Source organism: Lissotriton helveticus, chromosome 7 (assembly GCF_964261635.1).
Source record: "Lissotriton helveticus chromosome 7, aLisHel1.1, whole genome shotgun sequence".
NCBI classification, from domain to species: Eukaryota; Metazoa; Chordata; class Amphibia; order Caudata; family Salamandridae; genus Lissotriton; species Lissotriton helveticus.
This window is the reverse complement of record NC_136068.1, coordinates 457,421,230-457,448,180: the sequence shown is the minus strand read 5'-3', so window position 1 is coordinate 457,448,180 and position 26,951 is coordinate 457,421,230. Positions and strand designations below refer to the sequence as shown.

Below are 26,951 nucleotides of genomic sequence, written 5' to 3'. Positions count from 1 at the left end.
TGTGTACCAGTTGCCAAGCCCTTGATTACATGTGCATCACTGCACACTGGGTCTCTTTTGCAGGGGTCGCACAACAGTTAAAACAAGCAGGTGTTGACACGGAGAAAGATTTTCAAGCTACTCGCAAACATGCAACAGTAGGCATGTTTGCCATGGAGAAATCTCACACTGCACGTAACCTTTTGGAGGAGTTTAACAGGAAGGTCAATGAATGGCTGCATCCAAGATATCGCATAGTTGGTTATGTTTCCACGGATAATGGCAGTAATATAGTTAGGGCCATGACTGATGGTGAATATTTCAGAGTGCCGTGTTTGGCGCACAGTATTAACATCGTGGTGCAAGAATTCTTGAAAAAAGAAGACCCAGTCATCAAATTACTGACCATCTGCCGAAGAATCTGCACACATTTCAGCCATTCTTTTAAGGCCCGGAGGCAACTGAGGAGCATTCAACATGAACGTAAACTGCCAGTCAAAGGACTAATCCAGACGGTGGCAACATGTTGGAACTCAACCTTTTACATGCTTGAGCGTCTATCTGAGCAGTGGGAGGTAATAAATGATTATGTCTATAAACTGGGTTCTACTCAGAAAGAGATGAGGCTAGAGTTGGAGGAAAGGAAGCTAATTGCAAGCCTGACAGACATGCTTCGTCCTTTTGAGATCTTCACGCGTGAAGTCAGCAGGGAGGACTGTTCTTTGAGCAAAGCTATCCCATTGTTGCGCATGCTAGAGCACCAACTGAAGGACGTGTCTTCAACGTTCAGAGAGGATGGTGAAAAGCGAGAAGCATATGATTTGGCGGAGAAGTTATTAAGGCGCCTACTTCGCAATGAAAGGCTTAAAAACATACATACAGAACAACATTACATTTGTGCCACTATTCTGGATCCACGGTACAAAAAGGCAGTGGCTAGCAAAGCATTCATTCCATTTGATGAAGCAGATGTTTCAAAGTACAAATATTGGCTAGCTCTGTCAGCCACTCGGTTTCCAAAAAAGAGCGGCAGAACCTTCAAGGAGGCAGCACAAGTACAACTGAATCAGCAGGCCATCCGGCGTCAAGTTCCACTTCTCAATCCGTGGCCGAAGGGAGTCACTTTCCCTCACAGCCGTTTATGACACCAGCAATCGTATCATCATCCTCACCTGCGCCAGGCCCCAAAAAAATATTGCCGGAAGCGGATTGGCTAACTCAGCAAGGGTTTGCTCGGTCCACTGCTGCAAAGGTCGCAGATGGTACGCAAAGTGGAGCAACCCTGGAGAACCTTGAGTCGGTGGTGCAGGCTTATCTAGATGACCCAACAGAGGTCTGTCATAATGAGAACCCATTGGTATATTGGTATAGGAAAAGCGCTGTATGGCGACTGATCACCAACCTGGCTCTAAATTATTTGTCTTGCCCACTCGCTAGCATGTCTTCTGAACGTGTTTTCAGTGCTGCTGGTGCCATTGTAACTTCAAAAAGGACCCGCCTCTCGCCCAAAAATGTGGAGAGGTTAACAATAATCAAGATAAATCAGCACTTCATACCACCCGATTACAAAATACGTGAATGCACGCAGGAAGAAGAGGACACCGACTTAGGTGACGCCGACGGAAGTTCTTCTCAGTCACCTGACCTACTCCTGTCTCAATTCATAGACTTTGAGGACGAGCTCTACTTCCCTGACACGGAGGCCTGAAAATTACTTCCTTTTTTTCGTCCTTATTCACTTTTATTCCTGTGTGTCTTTCTTTGTTTTGCAACTTTTACCACAACAAAACTCTAATCACCTAATCACAACAAGTCCATCATCACCACTGTCTTCATCTTATTTTCCTTATTGATTTGAAGGTGCCGCAGTCTGCATTCCTGATGTTCACAAGTTCACAACTCAATCATGCTCCTCTATCCTCCTCCTCCAGACTCCCCCTATCCATTTCCCTCAAGGCAGATGGATGGATTATGGAGAAAAAATAAACTTTGTCTTCGTAGACGAGTCCCCTCAAGTGGGACTGAAATAACTGACTGACTACATGCTTGCTGATTGTTGACAGACTTACTTCTGAAATTGACAGGAGAGGCTGCCCTGTGGGCCCTCATTTTCCAAAGAAGATGCGGACAAAAAGTAGAACAGGTAATGAATAATGAAAAGATGGCATGCAGTGGACAGCAATGGCTGTCTGTCTCTGTTGAAACCAATTGCTGTTTGTTTTTTGTGAACAGCGCAATTTGCCATGTTTTGAATATACCAGTATTGCAGGTTTTTGGGGGTTTCTTTGGGGGTGTTCTAGATTTGCGGTGCTGGGTCGGAGGGTCTTGGAGCACTGCTGGGAAGGTCTAATTTTGATTGCAAGTGGTTTGAAGAAAATCCATGGTGGAAAAGGGGAGTTATGGCCTAGCTGCAGAGCACGTTTGGACAGAATTGAAGGAAAGCCGAAAATATTCTAAGTATGAGATTTTCCATTTTTGCTTTTTGCCTGTTTGGGGGGGGTTCTACTTTTTTGCGGGTGGTTTGACGGGTCTGGGGACATTGCTGGGAAGGTCTAATATCGGAATCAAGTGGCTTTTGCTCACTTGCCTGTTTTTGGGGGGCTGTTTGGGGGGGGTTCCTGGTGTTTGGGGGGGTTGGGGGGTCTTGGAGCAACGCTGGGTATGGATAGTTTTGATTGCAAGTGGTTTGAAGAAAATCCATGGTGGCAAAGGGGAGTTAGGGTCTAGCTGCAGAGCGCGCATGGAGTGATTTTGGAATGAGGCCTAAATATTTCTAAGTGCCTGTTTTTGTTTTTTTGCTTTTTGCCTGTTTGGGGGTCTTCTACTTTTTTTTGCCTGGGTTGACGGGTCTGGGGGCATTGCTGGGAAGGTCTAATACCGGATAAAAGTGTTTTGGAGACAATCCATGGTGAAAAAGTTTTTCACTTTTCAGAGTTTTCGCTCACTTTTCAGAGTTTTCGGTGGCCTGCTTGGGGGGGTTCCTGGTGTTTGGGGGGGGTTGGGGGGGTCTTGGAGCAACGCTGGGTATGGATAGTTTTGATTGCAAGTGGTTTGAAGAAAATCCATGGTGGCAAAGGGGAGTTAGGGCCTAGCTGCAGAGCGCATGGAGTGATTTTGGAATGAGGCCTAAATATTTCTAAGTGCCCCTTTTTGTATTTTTGCTTTTTGCCTGTTTGGGGGTCTTCTACTTTTTTTCGCCTGGGTTGACGGGTCTGGGGGCATTGCTGGGAAGGTCTAATACCGGATAAAAGTGTTTTGGAGACAATCCATGGTGAAAAAGTTTTTCCATTTTTGCTCACTTGCCTGTTTTTGGGGTGCTGTTTGGGGGGGTTCCTGGTGTTTGGGGGTGGGTTTTGGGGTCTGGGAGCACTGCTGGCACAGTCTAATTTTGATTGCATTTGTTTTTAAGGAAATCCATGGTGGAAAAGGGGAGTTATGGCCTAGCTGCAGAGCGCGTTTGGACAGAATGAAAGAAGGCCGAAAATATTCTAAGTATGAGATTTTCCATTTTTGCTTTTTGCCTGTTTGGGGGGGTTCTGCTTTTTTGCGGATGGGTTGGTGGGTCTTGGGGCATTGCTGGGAAGGTCTAATATCCGAATCAAGTGGTTTTGACAAAATCCATGGTGAAAAAGGGGGGTTAGGGCCTAGGGTTAGAGTTAGGGTTAGGGTTCTGAAATCGCTGTTTCCACTTTACACATAGCTTGAGGGGAAAGATCTGCAAATGTTGCCCACTCTTATTTATCCTTGAAAAGGAGACTCTGAGTATGCACTTTCGAAATGATGCTTGTATGTTTTGTAATACTGTCGACTCTGAAACTGAAAGTGTTATTTTTGCACTACACAGCGTACCTTATATTTTTTTCTCCGTGGTGTTTAAATATCACTTCCTGTTTTCCCATCAATAATTACAGGCCGGCTTTTACCCTGTGCAATGACAAAAAGGATGACCTCAGGCTTAGCGACCCGCAATTCAGCATCCGCCAGGCAGTCAGTGGACAAGGTGTCTTCTGGTCCCCAACATTGATCGGCGGAGCGTCAGATGGAATGGAGGAGTACCGGGAAAGAGGAATGCTGGATGCATGCAACGTCCCAAATTAAACAGGACAACTACAACAACATACAGTTACAGTATCCATCTTCATTTCAACTTATTTTTTAAGTAATGTTGTTGCTGTGAACTACTGTGAGTGTGACACTGTGCATTTGTTTACTCTCTGCTTCAATTCATCCCTCCAGCCATTGTATACTTTTTTCTTTGCTATTTTTTAAACTAATTTAATGTACGAAGTGGTTCTTCTCTCTGAGGGTAGATAGGCAAGTGAAATTACATAATTACTGCAGCCCTGTACTGTCACATTGTTGTTTCTTCATAGTACATTGTAGAAAGTACTACTTACTTTACAAAAACCTACCCATTTAGAAAACAACTTCATGCATGCAGTAGTGCATGCACTTCCTTTATGTCCCTTAAAAGATTTATGAATAGCTTCGTATCCAAAGATTTGTTTATCTTCATTTGTTGTTTGTCCATGCTGTGTTTTTTTTTCCTCTCTCCACAAAACTTTACCCACAAACCCCATTCCCATCCAAGTTTTAAACCCTAACCCTCTTCCCCCGGGCTGTGTGGTTTTCATTGAGGGGTGAGCAAATTACAACAATAATTCCACACACTTGCTGGGGAGGATAAGGTGCAAGCAACCTCCTCAACTCAATTTTAAGGCAGCTAGATGAATCCTAGGATATTGTAATTCTGGGTAAAAAAGCAACAATGAGTATTTTAAAATAAATTCTAAATTTCATGCCCACCATCGATTGGATCCATCGTCAACATCATCCTCCTACATGTCAAGAAGACTTGTTGTGTTACGCTGCTGTGTCACTGTTCTTGTTGTAGCCATAATCATCCATGCAATTCTTTTTTCCCCATACTTATCTTCAGCATTGCTTAGGCTATTGTTCCTTCTAATACTCCTCTCAGGCCACTCAATGTCTAATTTTTTTACTTTGTTTTTCATATGCTGCTACTGCTAGTGTGGTACCACTCCTACTACTAACACCACAACAACGGAATTTCGGTCCGGGATGGTGTAATCGCCATTTGCCATGCAGCCAGCGCTGTGCCTAGCTCTGTTCTCAAACACGAATCACAGGTAAGATAAGCATTTTGGGGAGGTAGAAAGATGGGCTAGGATGCGGAGTAGAGACTGATAGTAGTACAAGTAAAGTACTAGTAGGCCAATTGAATTCACTAACTCTGTTAGTGGCATTGTTAGAATTGGGGGTCTCTGGTTGGCGCAAGTATTCACTTGTGACAAGCAGGGACCCTCTCCTCTAAGTCAGGGCGAAGGATGACCCCTTAGAATTACCCTTGCTCACCCTCTAGGTGCGTGGCGAGAGCAGCCAAGGCTATTCTCCAGGCGTTTCTTAGTTAAGCATTTGAAATAACATACACAGTAAAAATACCAATCCCCCCACAAATGGACACCAGTCTGTAGTTATATAAAAATACGTTCTCTTTATGTAAAAATATATATGCAGGTTAGACTTATCACAAGACCAATAATAACGCTTTTCTTAAGCCACCAGGTTATAAATAGGCAAGTGTTCTGTTGAAATAATAGCTGCTTCCTTTTACTCTTGTCAATGTTCTAGTTCCTTTTAAAAATACTCTTTTTAAGGTTTCCAGGTACTTTAGGCCAGTCTTAGGCCAGCTGGGTGCTTCGTAGCGCGTCCGTGCACTCCGAACGGGAGGAATCTGCACACCCTGTCAAGGCTCACGCATCGGGCGTGAGCACCCGTACGTGACGTACACTTCGGCAAGAGAAGAGTGAAGCGTACCGCTGTAAGCCTCGGGAGCGAGGCGCAGGAGTCTCTTCACCGGAGATGGAGCGTACAGCGCAGTTTCTTAAGGTTTGACAAGGCACACAGTTCTCTCTTCAGCACAGACGCGCCCCGCTCACTTCCTCACATGCGGGGCGTACAAGGCAGTCAGTGAGATCTACGAGGCGCACCGCTGATTTAACGCTTATGGCAATGTGAAGCGTACAGAGCTCAAAGCTCACAGTTTACTCACGGCCACACGGAGCGGATGGCGAATGGGGAAATAAAACGTTGCGGGCCCCGAGCCCGGTGTGGACGAGACGTACCTTGGGGTTAATCTTTGTGAAGGCGGGTGCGGGCGCACAGCGGCTCTTTAACAGAAGGGCGAGGCGGCGTCCGGGGCTCCCGAGCTTCACGGAGTCTGGTCTCTGGGTCTTTGGGGTCAGGTGTGGACGTCAGGCGGGAGCATGGGGGGCACACCAGCGAGCCTCCAACCGCGGTGATGCAGCGATCTCCCTCAGCAGGGGAAGAGCGGCTCGGCGGAGCGGGGCTCTCCCTCGGCGGGGACGGGGAGACACAGTTCGATCACGGCCTCGAGGAGGGGCTCGGGGGGCACCAAAGGTCACGGCAGCGAGCCTCCAGATGGCGAGGTGACACGGCGATTTCCCTCTGCGGGGGGAGAGCGGCTCGACGGATAGGGGCTCTTCCTCGGCGGGGACGGGGAAACACGGTTTGGTCACGGCCTCAAGGAGGGGCTGGGGGCACCAAAGGTCACGGCTCCGGCGGGGCAGAAGTCCTTGCAATTCACCGGCAGACGAGCAGAGAGCAGGTTGAGCCAGATGGTCCTGTGGCTCAGGTCAGGGGGCAAGCTCAGACAAGCCCTTGGAGAAAGTTTCTAGCACAAATCAGCAAAGTCTTTTCAGCAAGTCTTTTCCTCTCCTTCCAGCGTCTTCTTCTCCTTCTAGTTGGGCAGAGGTTCTTTGTGGGAAACAGGATTCTGATTTACAAGGAGCAGGGCTCCTACTTTTATACAGCATTTTCTTTGTTCTCACAGGCCAGGGGGGCCTCTGCATAACTTCATTCAGTCTCTGAGCACTTTGTTGGGTGTACTCTGGCTTCTGCTTTCAGTGTGAGGGGCAGGCACATCAGACGCTCCACAGGAGGTGGAGCCAGCATTGTGTGGACAGGGGCAGCCAGGAGTACCTTGTTGACAGTGCTTCGCCTCTCCTGGGCCAGGTGTCGGCTGAGTCATCAGTCGCTCCCCAGGGGGCGGAGCCAGCATTGTGGTGGCAGAGCACAGCCCTATTCAGAGTCCAGGGGCACTCCCACCTCCCAATAAGGTGTAATGCTTGCATTCACCACCTGTCATCCCCCAGTCCTGTCACTCACATATCCCAGACAGCCAGATACACATCCAAGCAGAGGCGGGCTGAAATGGTTAGGCAAGAAAATGCTAACTTTCTAAAAGTAGCATTTGCAAACACAGGATATTAAAATAAACTTTACTAAAAGAAGTATTTTATTATTCTGAGTTCAGGCATACTAAACTTTATTTTCTACCATGTTCCCTGAGCCTGCTGGGATTATAGAGTGTAATAATTCCAGCAGCCCAATTTGGCCTAAGAGAACAGGTAGCCTTACTATAGTCAAAAACTAATTTGGCTGTAATTCACTATTAGGACATGCCACACTCATCAGAGCATGTCCTACCTTACACTTACAATGCACCCTGCCCTTGGGCCTACCATAGGGGTGACTAATATGAAGTTAAGGGAAGGTTTAGAGGCTGGCAAGTGTGTGCACTTGTCCAGCCAGCATGACAGTCCCAGACTGCACGCAGGTCCCGCAATGGCAGACCCTAGACACATTTTAAAAGGCTGCTTCTGTGGGTGGCGCAACCAGCGCTGCAGGCCCACTAGCAGTATTGGCATTTACAAGCCCTGGCACTCCTGGTGCACTCTACTGGGGACTGACAGTATATCCAAGGAACCAATCATGGAAATCAATCACAGATACATTTTGCACAGGGAGAGCATATGCACTTTAGCACTGGTCAGCAGTGGAAAAGTGCCCAGAGTCATTAAACCAACAAAAACAGGTCAGAGAGAGTATTGGAGGAAGGCAAAAAGTTTAGGGATGTCCCTGCCAAGAGGGCCAGGTCCAACAGGCATTTTTGGACGTTTTAGATAATTCATGCTGGTAATTTTGAGGAAAACCAAACGTGCCGTAACTCTCGCCCCACCACCCCACAAAAGAAGATCAAAGCGTACACTATTTTGAAGTATGTAAAATGAATAATGTATTTCCCCTAACAAAAATAAACTAGTCCCACCCCTCCCTAACCCAAACAATTGTCCATTTGAAGTAGTCCAAAAATAAATAATCCCCAACTCCCGATCCCCCCCCCCCCAACAGTCTTTAAAAAAGGGGCAAGGGACACAGTCACTTCCGGCGGTGTTTGGGCAGGCGGTCCTTGCGGAGGTCCCGGAGCTGCTTTTCAAGGTTGTTCACCTTGCGCTCCAGGTAGTCCACTCTCAAGCTTAGGCGGCGCATGCGTGCCTTCCAGGCTCTGAGGGGGCCAGCTGCTGATGGTCTTGCAGCTGAGCGGCGGCGGGGGGTTGTCCGAGACCGGCAGTGGGATGGAGGCTGCTGGGTGGACACGGTAGCAGTGCTGGAGGAGGTTGGTGATGTTCCCTCCTCGTTCTCCCGAGCCCACAGCCGGCAATATTCCACTCGAATAGCCTCCATCTTCTGGGCCCTGGCCCGGACAGCCATCTCCCCTCTGGTGAGCTTTTTGGGAGCATCTATATGAAGAAAGAAAGAAAAATAATGTAACCAATACTCTTTAACAATAACACAAAATAATTCAACAGAAAGTTGTCTCACAGTAACAATAGCAATTTGCAAGCACAGTATAACATTTTGGGATGTATCTTTCCGCCGTCTTTGTAGGCCAGTAACAGTGGGAGTTTCAGGAATTCTACTACCAGGCAGCACTATGGACTCAATACATAGAGAGTACACCTGTTTTCTTCTTTTTTTCTCTACTTTTGCGAAAAAAATTAATTACTTGTACGTGAACTTGTGGTAGCCGGCATAATGCCAGCTCAGTCAGCTTGCACCCAAGAAAAAGAGACACAAGCCATGATGACGCAGACTTGCATGCATTACTTTAAGCAGTATATGCAGGTGGGGATGGGAAGCTCTTACTTTTGTATAGGGTTGCACTGGCCATACTCGGTTACATCAAGGGCTACAGCTCAATGTAATTTATATTTCGCACTGCCCCCCCCGGACCTTCAGTACTACAAAAGGAAAATGAAGATGATTAATTTCTGATCATGTCTCCAGCTGATCACATGATCTCTTTGCGTATGTGATGCATGACTTTAGGTGCTTTATTCTGATAGATTGAGTGAACAACAGCGATAGTCCACCCATGATTAACACAGCAGAAAGAAAATTATGAACATAGGGAGTGAGTGTGGTAACCATAATTGCCGGAGGAAGGGAATGACTTGATATAATTGTCAACTATACAATACATACACAATATATGCTGTGCTTGCAAAGTAAACTACTGTACTGTTACTTTAGGCAAGGGAGAGTTTCAGAACAATCACAACTTGTAGTATTTGGATTTCCTCTGCTTTGCTACTCTGGCACGGACATGCTGTTCGAACAAAGTAACACTCTTCATGCACTGAGCGCTGCTCTACATACACCTCTGCTATGTATGAGGAAGAAGATACCATCCAGGCTTCCAAAGTAAACGTCTATCATTTTTCTTAATGTCTCAACTGTAACAACTTTACTTTTTCTCAACAACCAAATAACACCCTTTTCATTTTATTTAGTAAACCATCGTCTTCTTGACTTGCATTTGAGTTTCACCCAAATGATATATTGCAATGCACACCACACATGAATTTTCTGATTGACCCACACAGGCAGTCATTTTTTCTTTCTCCTCCAACCATCCTTGCTTCAAGCAGCCATGCATCTGATTCCTTCCTATCAGCCACCTCTGCCTGCATTCAAAAACACGTATCATTCTTTAGTCATAAATGTTACGACTCGCTAGTCCTTCCATTGACCCTAAGTTCTTTCCCTTTTCGTTCATCACATCCCTCAAGTTCATCTGATATGACTTGGCTTCACGATAAAAGTTTCCCAGCTGATTTGAAGTCAAATAGAGGGGGCCATTGCTTACTCGAGAACTACCACCGCTAATGTTATGTTATGTTACTGGTTTGTTTGAGCGCGACAGCTGCCCCAGCAAAGAGGCGTCCCGGCGCTAGAGATCAGCAAGTGCAGTACTGATAGAGGTGAAAGAGCTGGAACGGCGATCCTAAGGGGGAGGGAACAGATGGGTCTTACCGGCTTTCCGGAAAGCAAACAGGTTCTCCATAGAGCGAATGTTCAATGGCAATGAGTTCCAGAGCTTAGCTCCCAGCACCCTAAAGGAACGGCCGCCAATGTGACAGAGTTTCGTGCGAGGTACGATCACTAGGTGTTGACCCAATGAGCGCAGACTGCGCTGAGGCACATATGGTGTCAGAAGCGGGCATAAGAGTTTAGGGCAGCTGGATTTAAGAATCTTGAATGCCAGGGTAAGAGTTTTAAACTGAATGCGAGATTCAATAGGAAGCCAATGCAGCTTTCTGATAGTGGCTCTGGCAGAGCATCTGCGAGGAAGACCCACCAGAGTTCTTGCTGCCGAGTTCTGAACTCGTTGGAGTCGCGCAATCTCGACTTTGTTAGCACCCAGAAGAAGAACACTAGCATAATCCAGGCGAGAGAGGATTGTGGCATGTACAATGAGCTGCCGAACTTTGGAGTAAAAAAACGTTAGTATTGGATTGAGACTCCTCAGTAGGCCCACACATGTAGCTGCCACTCTTTTAGTGTGGGTCTGAAAACTGAGCGAGGAGTCCATCCAGACTCCCAAGTCTTTTACCAATGATTTAGATGGTGGGATGGTGCCCAAAGAAGATGGCCACCAGTGCTCATTCCAATAGTCGGTATTCTTCCCGACAAGCAGCACCTCCGTTTTGCCTGCATTAAGCTGCAGGCAGTTGTCCATCATCCACTGGGCTACTGCAGCCAATCCATCCCTGAATCTCGAGGCCGATGTAGATGGCCCCTCGGTAAGAGTGATGACCAGCTGAGTATCATCTGCATATGATACCAGCGTAAGGTCCCACTCTTTAGCCACTACCGCAAGTGGCTGTGCGTAGAGATTGAAAAGGGATGGGCTAAGTGCGGAGCCCTGGGGGACTCCCTGGCCGATGGAATGGGGCTGAGAGAGATACGGGGGAGCTGACACCCGGAAGGATCTGTCCTTTAAGAATGAACGGAACCATTCCAGGGCAGGACCGGTAATCCCCACTGTCGCCAGACGACATAACAGAATGTCATGTGATACAGTATCAAAGGCTGCGCCGAGATCTAACAGGATCAGCGCAGCACTCTGACCGGCATCAAGAATCGTCCGGAGATGTTCGGTCGTGGACAGTAGGGCAGACTCGATACTGTGGCCAGGCCTGAACCCATTTTGTGATGGGTCCAGGATGTTGTTTTGGTGCATGTATTGGGACAACACATTGTTTACGTGGGCCTCCGCAAGTTTGGACACCCATGGGAGCAGGGATATAGGCCTGAAGTTTTCTGGTTTGGAAGGATCCAGGGTAGGCTTCTTAATGATAGGGGAGACCCATGCCTGTTTCCAGGCAGTAGGGACACTAGCTGAAAAGAAGGACAGATTGAGTATAGAGGCCAGAGGTCGCAAGAAATGCGCCAGTGACTCAGTAAATTGTGCCGGCCGCATAGGATCTGCTGGAGATCCAGACTTGACTTTCCTGCAGAGTTTAGTCAGGTCATCAAACGTAATTGCTGGTATGAACGCCAACGTGATGCCACCAGTGTTGGAATTAGTGGGGTTGTGAAGATCCGCAGAGTACTGCGGGAAAGACCTGTATATTTTGTGCACTTTTTCAACAAAGAAGGTGGCAAGGTCCTCACACTGCTGTGCGGAGGTGATGCTGGAGACAGGGGTTCTGCTACTCTGGAGTTCTTGTACCAGTTTAAAAATAAATTTGGTGGGATTAGGGCTGGAGGTAATTTGATCTGCGTAAAAAGAGGCACACATGGAACATATTCCTTTGTGATAAAGTTTTTGTTTGGCCAGGTACAATACCTTATCGCTGTCTTTGTAGTCCCTTCTCCAGACTCGCTCAGCCTTTTTACAATCTTTCTTCATGGTTCTCAAGTTGTCATTGTACCATGGGTTGGAGGGGGATCTACGCCCCTTGGTCCATTTGGCTGGGATAAGGGTATCTAATCCCCTGGTAACCCAGACATGGAAGGCAATGTATGCCGTATCGGGGTCCAAATTGTCCTCACAATGAAACACTCCTAAGGTAGTGTGGAGGTCTTTGGATTTAAGTTTGTGCCAGGGTCTCTTGAAGAGCTGGGTCGGCTCATCCTTAATGAATGATTCCATGACCATCATGGTGACCTTGATTAAATAGTGATCTGTCCATCCCATGGGTTTGGGTGCATACGTCCTAACCTCCGGGATGTTGGTGAACACAGGATCAAGAACATGTCCTGCCAAGTGCGTGGCGGTCTGAATTATGGAATTTAGTTGTAAGGCCGCTAGATCCGCCAGAAGATTTTTAATAACGGAGTCACACGTCAGATCAAAATGGAGATTGAGATCACCCAAAATTGTGAAGTTAGCTGAGCCCACAACCAAAGAACTGGCCACCTCAAGAAGAGATTCAATGAACTTAGAGGCAGGTCCAGGGGGTTGATAAATGTAGAGCCCTGACAGTACAAAATGTGGGTCTATAGTGATCTTAAATCGGGCACCTTCACAGCCCCAAATTTCTTCTTTGATAAAGGAGCAAGCATATTGATTTTTAAAAATAACCGCTATACCGCCACCCCTAGCATCTCTGTTTAGAGTCCTAATCAGATAGCCATCTGGCAGCGTAAGGTTCGGTAAGCTGGCTATGTCATCGCGAAGCCACGTTTCACATAGAAAGAGAACATCAGGGGATTCGTCGAGGATGAGTGTGTGAACCTCTAAGTAATGTTTTACAAGGGATCTAACATTCAGTTGGAGGACGGTGAGAAGAGTTTGTTTAGGCGAACCTAACCTGTGACCAGGCAGACATGGTCTAGGTGCAGAGAAGTCACAAGACTTACATTGTAAGCAAGTCTGTCCAAGATAGCCCGGTAGCTCATCACAGGTCCGGCCAGGATTCAGTGCAAGCAACGACTCCTTATCATAGTATCGAATTTTCTGTAAACTTTGGCCAGGGGGACAGGCGAGAGGCGATGACTTGGCGATGCCGGCGCGCCCGCTGCGCCCGCCCGCTGCGCCCGCCCGCTGCGCCGCCGAGAAGTGGCAATCATTTTATAGGCGAAGAAGAGAGGGTGGGAGGTAGCCAGCAGCTAGAGCGCTACCCCTCCGTACCCCCAAGATGGCGTCCACCCCTCTCTCGCACCAGCCCCTAATCGGCTGTGCAGGGAGTAGCTTGGACGAAGTGGGCGTCGTTGAGGTAAGATTTCAAGTAATCTAAAATCCACCAACAGTCTCAAATACACAATTTAAAAAAAGCTTCAATTTATAAAAGCGCATGGCGCCACAATTCAAAACAACACAGTATATTAAAAAAACGAACTCTGCAAGCTTTACGGCCCCCGGCATTTCGCCTCAGGGGTAAACAGCACACTAATCTGCACGCCCGCGTTTCAACGCGGTTTAAATGCTCAGAGAGGGCGGGAGGTAGCCAGCAGCTTGAGCACTACCCCTCCGTACCCCCAAGATGGCGTCCAAACCCTCTCTCGCACCAGCCCCTAATCGGCTGTGCAGGGAGTAGGGGTCAGGGAGTAGCTTGGACGAAGTGGGCGTCGTTGAGGTAAGATTTCAAGTAATCTAAAATCCACCAACAGTCTCAAATACACAATTTTAAAAAAGCTTCAATTTATAAAAGCGTGTGGCGCCGCAATTTAAAACAACACAGTATATTAAAAAAACGAACTCTGCAAGCTTTACGGCCCCCGGCTTTTCGCCTCAGGGGTAAACAGCACACTAATCAGTGCTATTGCTAAGTCAAGGGTGACTGTCTTCTCCGTGATTGGCTAAAGAAAAATGTAATTCTAAATCAGTAACTGTTCTTAACAGTACAGTGTACTTGTAGTAGTGTACTTTCTACTGTACAGTACATCATACACTCCTTTGCGAGCCTACTCTGAAATGTCAATAAGTAAGGAGTCTAATAATAACTTACCACCGTCCGCCGCTGCTGAGCCATCCCCCTCAGCTCCTGGTGGCGCCGCCGCTTGAGTGGACCCCTCCGCGCTGCTGGCCCCGGCACAGGTGGTGGCAAGTGCTGCATCAGATGTTGTGACGCCTAGAAAAAACATGTCATATTTTTAGATACCATACACCACCCCCTACTTCGTCTCGTAATGGAAGAGAAAATGTTAAACAATTTTTAATTATTGGGAGTGAAAAGAAGTCACGGTTTTGGGGAGGGTGTTAACTTACATGCTTAGCCATAACATGCAACTCTTTTTGGCACAACTGATTAATGCTTGCTCTTTAACCAGACCCCCCAGGATATAGCGGCATAGATTAGCAAATTTAGCGGCACAAAAATGGAAATTTAGCGGCACAAATATGGAAATTTAGCGGCAATTTTGCGGCATTTTATTTGGCCATTTTTCCTACAACAAACACAGATATCTTAGCGTTTTTAGTTATTTAACAACATGAAGCTATGTATATTTGGTTTATTTACAATGTAGACATTTTGTTTCCCTTGAAAAGCAAAAGACTGCCAGTCAGCAGCCCATGGAAGCAAAACAGCATTACAGGCGTCCCACGTTGCGTGGGGCAAGGCGGCGCTTTATAGCGCGGTGTCAGCGCCTCCCTAATGCAGCAGCTGTGCCCAAAACCTTCAACCATTCTGTATCTAGTTTGCAGTGTATGACACACTTATGTGATAAATGTGTAAGATATGTACTGTCTGCATGGCTTCTTGTTAGAACGTGGTGCTTTCAAATGCAGAATACACAAGAGTTTGAGTCTCCTTTTGTTACTAGTTTCATATTTCCCCCTGTCACACCTCGTACTTTGGTTGCCTGCCCAGTCTCTCCAAACTCTGATTTCTAGTGGAAGTGGATTTTGTCACAGAATCCAATTACCTACAATTTATGCAGCTTGGGTGTCATCTTTAGCTAATTTTACAAGTGGAATTCGATTTTAGAATTTGCTGTCAGGTACTACATTTTCTAGGAGCGACAAACACTTAAAGGTTGATCTGCCATAGTAGGAAAGCACTCTAAGAATAATGTATTGGTTATTTAAATAAGCAAACAATATTCTCTGACGTAAACAGCATGTCAGCTGCTACATGGTAATCTTAAAAGAATGCAAATGTGTCAGGGGTCACGCTTCTTTAGTGTCAGCAAACTATTTTTCTTGTTCTTGGTCGACGTAATAATCGGAGCCACAGATGAGCTGATGACCCGTTGAGAATGTAGTGTTCAATAAGTGAGTAGGGGGGAGTTGTGGGTGGAGATGGGCCTCTGCTCTTCTGTGGGGAAGAAGGGTGGTCACTTTTAACTTCCGTCTGCTCTGAAATCTTCACTGGCTTTACATTTTGTTGTTACTCAAATCACAGTGGAGTGGATGCTAGAACAGAGGAAATCCAGAACAAGCCTGGGGGACAATGCAGCGACAGTTGTCAACGTTGATCAAAATAAAGGTAACGCAGATGGGCCGCGGATGGGTAAACTGGTGTGGAAAACTTTCAGAGTAAATGAAATTTCAAAAAGAAAATAGCAGTTGGTATTACTACGAAGTAGTTTTTCTAAAGCTGATATGGAAAATGCCAGAAAAATATTTCCTTTCGGATAATTCTCTTGTGCCCGACTCACAAGTCAGTGCGTCCTAAATTTTATTTTAAATTTAAATCGAAATGTAATTTCTCAGAAGATGGTATACACAAGTAAAAAAAAGAACTCACAAATACTTTTTCATATAAGTAATGTCATTGAAAGGGCATTTGGCAGGGAAGTTTGTGCACACCCACAAGCACACCTGTTAGTGGTGTTCAAAGGTGTTTCTAGGGCTCATTACGCAAAAGAGTTAAATATTTACTCCTGTCGAGGAGAGAGGTCAAACCATATTATGGGAGGGCAGTGTACGAGAAGAAACCCAGAAATGGTGCGGCATTGAGGAAGGGGTTCGTACCCCAATGGAAAATGATTTTACCCATGGTGAAGAAAAATATAACATGCATAGCAGTGCTTAATTTGTTAAATAATAAGTGCCAGGGCCCTGAACAGGAGGCCACTGCAGCTCGCACCACCCACTGCTAGCAAATAACACTATTATGGTCCCAAAAAGATTAAGTCAGGCCCGGTCCAAGGCGGTTTCCCTATTTAGTTTTGCTGCAAATTGCAAATGTTTGCATCATGCGAGTTCGAGGCAGCTAACGCACAGGGTGTGCAAGTTTCAGTTTAGCCAGTAGATGGCGCAGGTTTGTCACGTACCAGGCTCACTTACTCTTTAGTTTAGTATCGTCGGCGATGCAAACGAAGGAAGGACGTTCAAAGAACAGCTATTACGTTACCATTACGTTGCCTTTATTGGGGGGCTTAATGTAACTCTTGTACTTATCCAAAAAAGGACGTGTTTCTGACAGTAAACAAGGCAATCATATTCATCCAGTTCGGTGCTGGCAAGTTTTTATTGTTCTTATGTGTGACAGTCCCATGTTTTTCTGTGTGCATATGTGGGACATTTCCGTGTCTTTAGAGCGTGACACCGAGTGACACTTAATCAAAAGTACATAAATTCAGTTGTGTTTGTAAAAATACCGCGATTTCTACAAAAGTGCCGATTTCGCGGGCATTTTTGTAAAAATCGCGGCATTTTTACGAAAGTGCCGATTTCGCGGCAAATCGCGATATCGCGAAATCGCGATATCCTGGAGGGTCTGTTTAACGTGCAACATTTTTATAATTACAGACAGAACCAACTACTCCTCATCACCACCAGGAGGACTTGAAGTTCCAACAAGGTGAGGGCTCCCGAGTCCCGCACAGTTACTTCTGACAGAGGTATGTGGAAAGTTGAACTGCACCTATCATCAACAATGTCCTATTTCTCTTGTCCATACTTCTGTATGTGCAGAATAGTCCCTGAAACACTAGCGGTATGGTATGTGCTACTATCAAATCAAAAAGACAACTACTAGCATATTCTTGGTGGACATTGATATTTTGTTGTTGGAAATTGTCAAAGCACTAACATTAAGAAGACTGGAATAGACAGCAAGGGCAACCCAGAGGACTGCACTGAGTGCCCCTAGAGCTGATGCTGGATCAGAGTTTTGTTTAACACCGTTTGCCGACTAGGCAAGCTTAGCTACCTACACAGACCGACTCAGAAATAATAGTAAATAGTACTAGCACAGAGAGTGATGGTAGAGAGGCAGGATAAGAATGTAGAAACAGTGTACAAGGAGATCTAAGACTATTTTGTAAAAAATAGAGTTAGGGAAGTATAATTATATTAACAACAGAACTACTTACTGGGGCCAGCAGAAGAGCCTGCAGTGGACCGTTCCTCCTGCCCACTCTGTTCTGCCGGAGTCTGGGGTGGTGCTGTCGTCTTGCCCCTGGGAGGTGCTGATGATCATGAAATAAACACAAACATGGATGATTGTTTCTTGGAAATATTTGATTCTTTGACCACAATCCTAAATTATCTTGGGGAAACAAATTAGCAACAATTGCACTACATGTATTGACCTATCTGATCTGGTCAACTAGGAGGATACTAGTACAGTGTTGCTGGATTCGCAGACCGTCTACTTGGAAAGTTATGTAAATCACTAACTAAACCAAGAACAAAAAGGTTCTACTACAACTGCCAGCACTCAGCAGCACGCGACGTGACAGACACAGTCCGTCATCATGATTGCAGAGCACTAAAAAATGTCCTACTACTACTACTAATAACAAGTCATAATATACTCAACCTGAACCTATCAATCCATCACTATCTCTTCTTCTTAGTGGCAGCAGGAGTACAAAGGAAGGACTAGACTTGAGTCTCTAGTCTCTCTAACATTACGCAGTTCTGTAAAGTACTACACTCATACATATTCAGGCCAAATGAGCACAAAGTTGCAAACAAGTAAGCATAGTAGCAACGCCACTGAGCAGGCGAGCACCTGCAATCACAGAAGCTATTTAAACGTTAATTTACCTGCAATGTAATCGAATTGGCAGCATTCTTGCTCTTCGGGAAAAACATATATTAGCAATATAACACAGAGCAGAAGAAAACAAAGTAGTTATTAAATAGCTACTCACCAAGGCCAGGGATCTCCACACCGAGCAGGTGGAGCAGGTTCTGCTCGCGGTCAAGGAGGTCCGACCACCGGTGCGTCGCATGCTGGTAGGTGCGCCGGACCCCTGACTCCCTCCGCATGGCCCGGCACACCTTTTCCCACAGCTGGCGACGCTCCCAGAGGCCATACCCTGCCGCGATCCTGCCCCCTGCTGCCACGGTCTTGGGGAGGTGGCGCTGCACATAAAAGATCACTGCGGCCACCTCCACCGCGCTGAATGTCTCCCTGGCCATCACTTCCTCCCCTCGCAACCGCCTGCAAGGGAGCCGGGTACGGGGTGCGTGACCCTTCCCCTTCCCCTTCTCCTTCCCGGCTCCCTTTGCCATGGTCCTGTACAGCAGAAAGAAAAAAAAAGGAAAGAATAGGGAAAAAGTAAAGAAAAAAAAAGTTTAAAAATGTAGCTTTAAAAGTAACGAAAAGCTGAAAAAAACCCAAAATATAGATCTAGAAAAAAAGAGGGATAGATATAGAGTAGAAAAGATTTAAAAAAAGTCCAGAGAAACAAAGGATTGCACAGATGAATGGAGGATTAGAAAGCATGCACAGAACCATAGCAATGAATGAAAAAAAGATGGCCGCGCCCATTGAGGACCGCGTGGGTAAGTTCACGCAATTTTCCCCCCGCGAGTACGCAGAAACACGCGCGAACTCGTAATAGCAGGCCGCACACAACGCGACATTGCCAATAGCGCCCGGAAACGGAAATACGCAACGCGCACAAGATGGCCGCGCCCATGTACGACCGCATGGGCAACCTCACAGTCGGGGCGCTGCAAGCGGTCCGCGAATAAGCAAAAAAGCGCGCGAACACGCAAAAAAAAAGAAATTCGCAAATTCGCACGAATTTGCGAATTCTGCGGATCGCAAATTCGCTTTAGCGCGATTTCACGGACCGCGAATTCGCAAATTTCGCCCATACTTAGCACCATCCCCTGCACTGCTCCCTCAGTGGCCACCCCCAGCCCTCTCCCTTACACTGAGCACACGCCCTTCCCTCCTCGCTTCCCGTCCACCAGTCCCTTCTTCACATTCTGCAACAAGACCTTCTCGCGTCGCCCCTTCTTCACGGCTGGGTCTGCCTAGCCCCCGTTCTCGTCCCAGCCCTCTCCCCTGCACGACCAATGCCTTTCACACCTAAGTATTTAGTTATGCAGCACAATTTCGTTGGTGCAACAACATCAACTGTTGCATGGCTAAACACTTATAAGGTACACGGTTTAGCCATGTAACAGCTGATGTTTTTGCACAAAGGGTAATGTGCTGCAAAACCAAATACTAATAAGGTCACAAAAGCGAGACCTATTGGCTATGCCAATGCTTGTTTAAAACGTTCCCACCTGTTTCGTCAATACATTTCACTATTCCGCCATCTAATCCCTTGTATTTCCTTAGACCCCAGGTTATTACAGTCCTGATGAGACCCTAATATTGGAATGAGGGTCAACACGCTGTTGAGACACATATAAAGACAGACTGCAATTTTACATAACGGCACATTGATAAAAGTCTTTGATTTCTATTGTAATAAATCGAATTGGCTGTCTTCTGAAAGGCATAACAATTATACCACATATGTTCACATCATTCCTTCTGGTTCAGTATTGGTTTTCTTCCACTTGGGGTTTATTCAGTCCTATTTTTCTTCTTTAAAAAAAAACTTTTATCTCTCACATCAGTGGCGGTTTGTGACCCACAAAAATGGTAGGTTGACTTAAATGAAACAACATACAAATAAACATTTACATTTAAAAATGAAAAATTAGTTTCACTTACCTTCTTAGCCTGCAGCACGTCCTCTGGCTGGCTCCAGACTCCTCCAGTGCAAGGTCTAACAGCTCCTTATCCAATCCAGGCACTTCTCTCATTCTTTATAAACAACATGGGGCCTCACCCGATAGACACTTAATCCTATTAAAAGTGACAAAGCCAGGGTTTTCAATATTCCAATATATCCAACTACTCTTGTTTATCCTGTGATAAACAAGAGTAGTTGGATTGCACACACTCAAGGGAATTGAGAAGAATATTGAAAAACCTGGCTTTGTCACTTTTAATGTGAATAAATGTCTGTCGGGTGAGGCCCCATGTTGTTTATAATGTTTTGAGTGGGGGGGCGGCCTTTCCCTTTCCCCCTTGGCTCCGAGTAAATTGAAGAAAACTTCTCTCATTCTGCCTGAAAGAAGTGTCTGGAATGGCTCGAGCAAGCTGCTTCAGCGCTCCTTATCCAATCCAGGTCACTCCTTCTCTAATCCAGACACTGCTCTCATACTGCACCAGAGAAGTGTCTGGATTGGCTAGAGCAAGCTGCTCCAGCATGCTGAAAACCATTCAAGGGCTGTGCCTGCTCTCCAACCCAGCTGTCTAGGAGAGGTTGAATTGCGCACATCGGTTTGGCCGTAGCAAGGTAGCCGGCCAAACCGACATGCGTAATTCATACTGAAGGGGCCACTCATCATTGCAGCCAATTATTAGCAGCAGTGATGCGGGAAACCACCACTACAACACGGTCGTTTCCACGCATAACCTTAACCACGCATGCATTACAACGCATGCGTGATTAACACGAATAGCCTTTACCACGCATACCTTTACTACGAGATAAGTAGTAAAGGCATGTGTTGTGAAGGCTAAAATGCGTGCGAGAAGAAAAGGGGGCTTGGGGGGGTTCGCCCACCAAAAAAATGCAACATGTTTTAAATGCGCAAGGTTTTTATTTACAGATGTGGGCACAACGTGGAAAGTGCCTGCATATTGTCTCTGTGAATTTACAATTAGAAGTGTCTCGAGTCATGGAACGCACGCGCCTTCCTTTGTTCTCTGTGATCATCGCGTGCAGTTTCTTACGTCCATATCGGATTCCCCACGTGTTGAACATGTCTGCATTAGCACTGTGTTCTTCTGTGACGTTTTCACCTCTTGCATGCTGCTCTGCAACTTTATGAAGCGTGTCTTGCCTGCAAGCCATCCGGTGTGGCCATCACTACCTGCCGCAGTCTTGTGACTATAGGCGTTTTACAGTAGTGTGCTGAAAAAATGCAAACCACGTCACTTAGAGCGCGTTACAATAAAGCTTCAACATGGACAGTTGGTAACCGGTCACAACGCAGAGCTTGTGTGGGCACTCCATGTTAAAAATTAAAAAGGACAAGGGGACTGAGATAACCTTTAGCAAGAATATGCCCTTACCATGGATGAATTTACAACGAAAATCATTGTAAATGTATGCGTGGTAAAGGAATATTCGTGGTAAAGGTTAAGTGTGGTAATGGCATTCGTGTTGTAACGCATGCGTGGTAAAGGCATGCATTGCAACAGAATGCGTTGTAACATCACACAACCCATTGTTGCACTGGCCCTGCCCTGCTGTCTCCGTTCAGCAGAAAGCCGAAAAGCTTTCTGCAGCTGTGTGCGCAGAAGGTTGGTGCTCCTCCTCCACTCATGGAGGAACTGCCGCTGACTCACATCTTTGACAAATGTATGAGATTGCACAACAGTTTTTATAAGAAAAATAAAAAACTTAATCCGGCTGAATCAAAGTAAAACACAGGATACTGACTTTCTCTCTTTTTTAAATAATGTTCATATTGATTTAATCCAAACAAGATAATTTATGTCTTAAAATGTTTTAATTGAAATGCTTACGTAGATTAAGTCCACAAAAAAAGTCTGTGACACTGCAAATCTTTTTTCAAATGAGTTCCATGTGAATACTCATTTCTCTTGATACCCATGTTCACATGGACATTAGGGTTGCTCTTGTTCTCATTTAACTCACTCCTGGACCCAGCACTCTGAGGGAGTCCTGTCCCAGGGTCACAGTAGTGCTCTTCGCTAATGAAATGTATCTCACTTGTGCTCACTGTATTTCTTTCTTTGGTAAGTGAGGGGGTCTGTTTACTGGTGTCAGTCACAATGTGTGCATTTACCTATTCCGCGAGGGCATCCTCTTGTGCACGAAGTGTACATATTCCCATAGTCATTCATAATCCGCTATTTCACTGTTTGTCTATTTATTTTGTTTTAGGCATTTAGTGTAGTGCGAAGTAGTTGCCAAGAGCTGCAACGACATTATAAATAAACAGTATATTTCAGCAGCAGCACCTCAAACATGAGGTGCCAAACATAGAAGACTGAGCAGGGACAGCTAAGACATATGTGTAGTATTCCCATTTAGAATGTTTTCTAGTCTTGTTATGTTTCCTCTGTCTGGCTACATTCCATATGTGGGAGTTGGGCAGAGAGAGAGTCGCTTCTGTGGACTGTGGATGTCTAAGCTGTTACCTACAGTAAACTTACTTTGGATTCAAACAATCTCCATGTGATTACTTCACAATTTTGGCGACGTTTGGGATTTTGCCTTGAAGAGAACCTACTATCAAGGATTATTTTTTTTAGAACAACCTTAACTTCTCTCCAACTATTTTAAAAGGCTTCCTGTGTGAAAGAAATCGTCCCTTGGACTTAAAATGTAACACTGGTGACGATTGGTACAACAACCCATTGAAGAGCTTGGAGTGCTGCCTGAATAATAATTCTTCGTGGCAGGAATTTTACAAGTCATCTTGACCTTAAGAAGATAAGTGAAAAAGATGGATTTCCTGTTTGCTTAGAGAAACCTTTTCACTGACATCTTCAGTCGGATATTTGCGAGATGTTAACAACGAGATGTTAACATGATTGACTCTGCTTCCTGTCGTAAGTAATTGAGGTTTACCTCAAGAGCATATTTGTTACGCCACCACTTTATTTCTAACTTTTGAAGAGTCAAACAAAGAAACATATGGGATTTTACTTTTAATCCACCAGGGTAACAATTTCGAACCTGGCTTCCTACCACGCAACATCTCAAACGGAGATAAGCCAGTAACTGAATTGGGAGAAGTACGATACGACAACAAAGTTGCATGTAGAGACTTTTTCCAATCTAAACCACTTCTAATTGCAAGTTGAATAGACTCTTTAATGACTCTATTGAAGCGTTCTATTTGACCATTGGCTTGAGGGTTATAATTAGATACCCTCTTATGCACTACTCCACACTTCTCAAGAAAAGCAACAAATTCTTTACTGATAAACTGAGGGCCATTGTCAGAAACAATTTCTGCGGGAATACCCTCCCTACAAAAAACCTCATCCAAAAATTCAATAACTTGCACTGACCCAATTTTATCCACAAGCTTCAACTCAGGCCATTTAGAGAAATAATCAATCAACACTAAAGCAAAAATATCCCTGTTGGGAGATAAATTGAGTGGACCAACGATATCAATCCCAAGTTTTTTCCATGGAGTAGAAACAAATTCAACAGGAGAAACACCCACAACCATAGGCTTTGCCGATTTGTCACTAAGGAAACAAGGAGGACATGACCTGACCCATTTGTCAACCATGCCATCAACACCAGGCCACCAATAGAATTCCCTAATGCGCCTTTTGGTGCTAGACATACCCAAATGTCCCTCATGAGCCATAGAGACAATTTTCTCTCTCAGTTTAAATGGAGGAACTATTTTGTCACCACGAGTCAAAAACCCTTGATCAAACATCAATTAATCTCTTACTTTCCAAAAAGTAGACAAATCACCAGATAACTTACGTTCTTCAGGCCAGCCCAATTGCATAAACTTCACAATATCAGACAAGATACTGTCATCACACATGGCTGTTTTCCATTCGGTTTCAGAAATGACCATAGAACGAGCTTTGGAAGCTTCACTATTAACATCTTCAATAGAAAACCCTACATCCGTATCGGAACCAATGAAAGAAACATCAAAGGAATCTGACAACGGCAAACGAGACATACAATCAGCATGCACATTAAAACGTCCGGGAACATATTCAACTTCGCACTGAAACTCTTGCAATTTTGCAGCCAAACGAGCAGTCAAAGTTCTCCCCCCACCAGCAGCTAACATATTGATTAAAGGTTTATGATCCGTTCTCAAGCGAAATTTGGTAACCCACAAAAATTGCCGAAAGTGTTGAACGGCCCAAGTACACGCCAGCAATTCCTTTTCGATGGTGGAATAATTATATTCAGCACCCCGTAGAGTTCTTGATGCATAGGAAACTACATATTCATCTCCTGAATTCCTCTGCATCAGCACAGACCCTAAACCGACATTGCTGGCGTCCACTGACACAATACAATCTTTGCCGACCTCAAAGGGTCTCAAGGACGGGGCCTTGACAATCTCCTTCTTGAGTGAATCAAAAGCAAGTTGTTGCTCATTGTTCCACACAAACTTTACATTTTTCCTTAATAAAGATCTCAAAGGATGAACCTTAGAGGAGTAGTCTTGCACAAATTTGCTATAAAATTCTGTGAAGCCTAAAAATGATACAAGTTGCTCCTTAGTAAGTGGAGCAGGAGCATTAGAAATACTCTTTATGTGGTTGAATTTAGGCTTAATACCCTGTGATGAAATTTCATGTCCCAGATATTGCACCTTATCACGTCTGAATTTACATTTAGAGAACTTCAGAGATAACCCTTTTTCTTGGACGCGTTGTAGAACCTTCTCTAAATTCTTATCATGATGTTCAAAGTCTTTCCCAAAAATCAGGATATCATCTTGGAAAGCAATAGCACCATCACAGCCCTCTAGAACTTCCTACATGAGTCTCTGAAAAACAGATGCTGCACCAGCTAAACCGAATGGCATGCGGCGATACTGAAACATGCCCTCAGGTGTAATAACGGTAGTAAGAAATTTGGATTCATCATGTAAAAGGACTTGGTGATAGGCACTGGCTAGATCTATTGTCAAGAATACACAAGCCCCAGAAAGTGTAGAAATTAGTTCGTGAATGTGAGGCAAAGGGTGCCTATCAATCCAAATTTCCTTATTTAAACTGCGGAGGTCGACACATAAACGAAGATTGCCTTTAAGCGACAAAACTACTGGCAAAACCCAAGGGGAAGACTCTACAGGTTCAATTATTTTCTTAGATACTAAATCAGATAAAATTGATTTCAATTTTTTGCGATACGCTAAAGGTACATTCCTAACTCTATGTCGTACAGGAACAGCACCCTCCTTAAGGACAATCTTGTGCTTGAAATTAACAAACTCACCCAAATTATCAGTGAAAATTAAAGGGAATTTAGTTCTTATTTTACAAACAAACTCATCATTCTCATGAGAAACAATGTAGACCGGAGGGGCAGCATTGGGATCAAGTTTGATGCCCATTTCTTGCTGGTGAGGCCAACCCAGAATTGATGCTCCTTTGGTTGCAACATAGACCTTTCCCCTAGTTGTTCTGTCTTTAAATTTAAGGTCGGCCCACCTGAATCCGTCAAGATTAATTTTATAACCCGAGTAACCACCCGGTTGTATGTCAGGAGGAAAAAGTTTTGTGGTATTCCAAAACTTATCAAAAATATTCCTGCCAATAATGCTCTACCAAGCACAAGAGTCAATCAACATAGAAATTTCCTTCCCATTAACCAGAATTGTATCACTGGGAAAACCCTTGCACTTGGTGTCGCTAACACACAACAAACTATTTATTTCTGAAACTTGTTCCTGATCCACTTCGCTATCCTCAAACGACACCAAATTTACCTTTTGGAAGGATCTGCACATTTTGTTAAAATGACCGGATTTTTTACATTTGATACATATTTTATTCCAAGCGGGACATCCCTTGTAACTTCCAACATGGTCAGTACCACCACACCTATAGCAAACAATTTGAGTTTTCTTAACAAATGGCTTATTTTCCTTAGCAAAGCCCCCTCTTTTAGAAAAAGCAAAAGGAGCTTTCTAGGATTAGAATAATCCTTTACAATGGCTACTTCAGGGATGATATCTTTGTTTTTAACAACCTGTCCCCTAATCTCACTGACAAAAATTTCTGATTGTTCAATTCCCTTAGCGATATTCAATACCGCATTAAGAGAAGATTCTGTCCCCATCCACAAACGTTCTTGAATTTTTTTACTTTTGGTTTTCATCGTGATCTGATCTCTCAGAACCTGTTCGAAATTAATTGTTTCAAACGCACATGAACTAGCTAAAGTGCGTAAAGCGGCCACATAATTCTCAATAGACTCATCCTCTTTTTGAGCCCTTGAGTAAAATTTAAACCTTTCCATGACTGTTAATTTTTCTGCCAAACCTAATGCTCATTTGCTTAACAGTGACCTCAGTTTTGTTTTAAGGGGGGAAGGTGTGTAGTATTCCCATTTAGAATGTTTTCTAGTCTTGTTATGTTTCCTCTGTCTGGCTATATTCCATATGTGGGAGTTGGGCAGAGAGAGAGTTGCTTCTGTGGACTGTGGATGTCTAAGCTGTTACCTACAATAAACTTACTTTGGATTCAAACAATCTCCATGTGATTACTTCACAATGTACAAAAATGAGGATGCAATGGGGATTGGGTTTGAGGAATTCTTAATCTGTAAGAGAATAAGTGCAGGAGCGGGCCACCAATGCTGCCAAATCGAGGCCTCATCCTTCTTTCTTCTCCCACCTCCACTTCTTGTCTCTTTATCCCACTTTTGCAGGGTCCTTTCCATTCCTGCGTTCTCCCTTTGTCACTGTTTTACTATCTTTCTCTTCCTCCTTGTTTAGAACTCAATAAACAGGAAAATGAATGATTTGCCCAGAAGCACGCTTGTTCAGTCAATTGCCTAAGCTAGGATTATAATTTAGAATTGTTGGTTTTAAGGTCTTTAACATAACCGCTAAACCACGT

At 44.8% G+C, this 26,951-nt stretch overlaps 1 protein-coding gene and 1 long non-coding RNA gene across 4 annotated transcripts in view; both read left to right on the top strand.

Moving 5' to 3' along the window:
- The window catches only part of LOC144766815 (uncharacterized), a 502,863-nt gene that overhangs the window by 124,030 nt on the left and 351,882 nt on the right, over positions 1-26,951 (top strand). The window lies entirely within an intron of this gene.
- LOC144766814 (uncharacterized) lies at positions 4,596-18,631 on the top strand. Its single transcript, XR_013597939.1, has 4 exons — positions 4,596-5,242; positions 7,967-10,033; positions 13,912-14,411; positions 16,818-18,631. It is a non-coding gene; the product is annotated as an uncharacterized LOC144766814 (long non-coding RNA).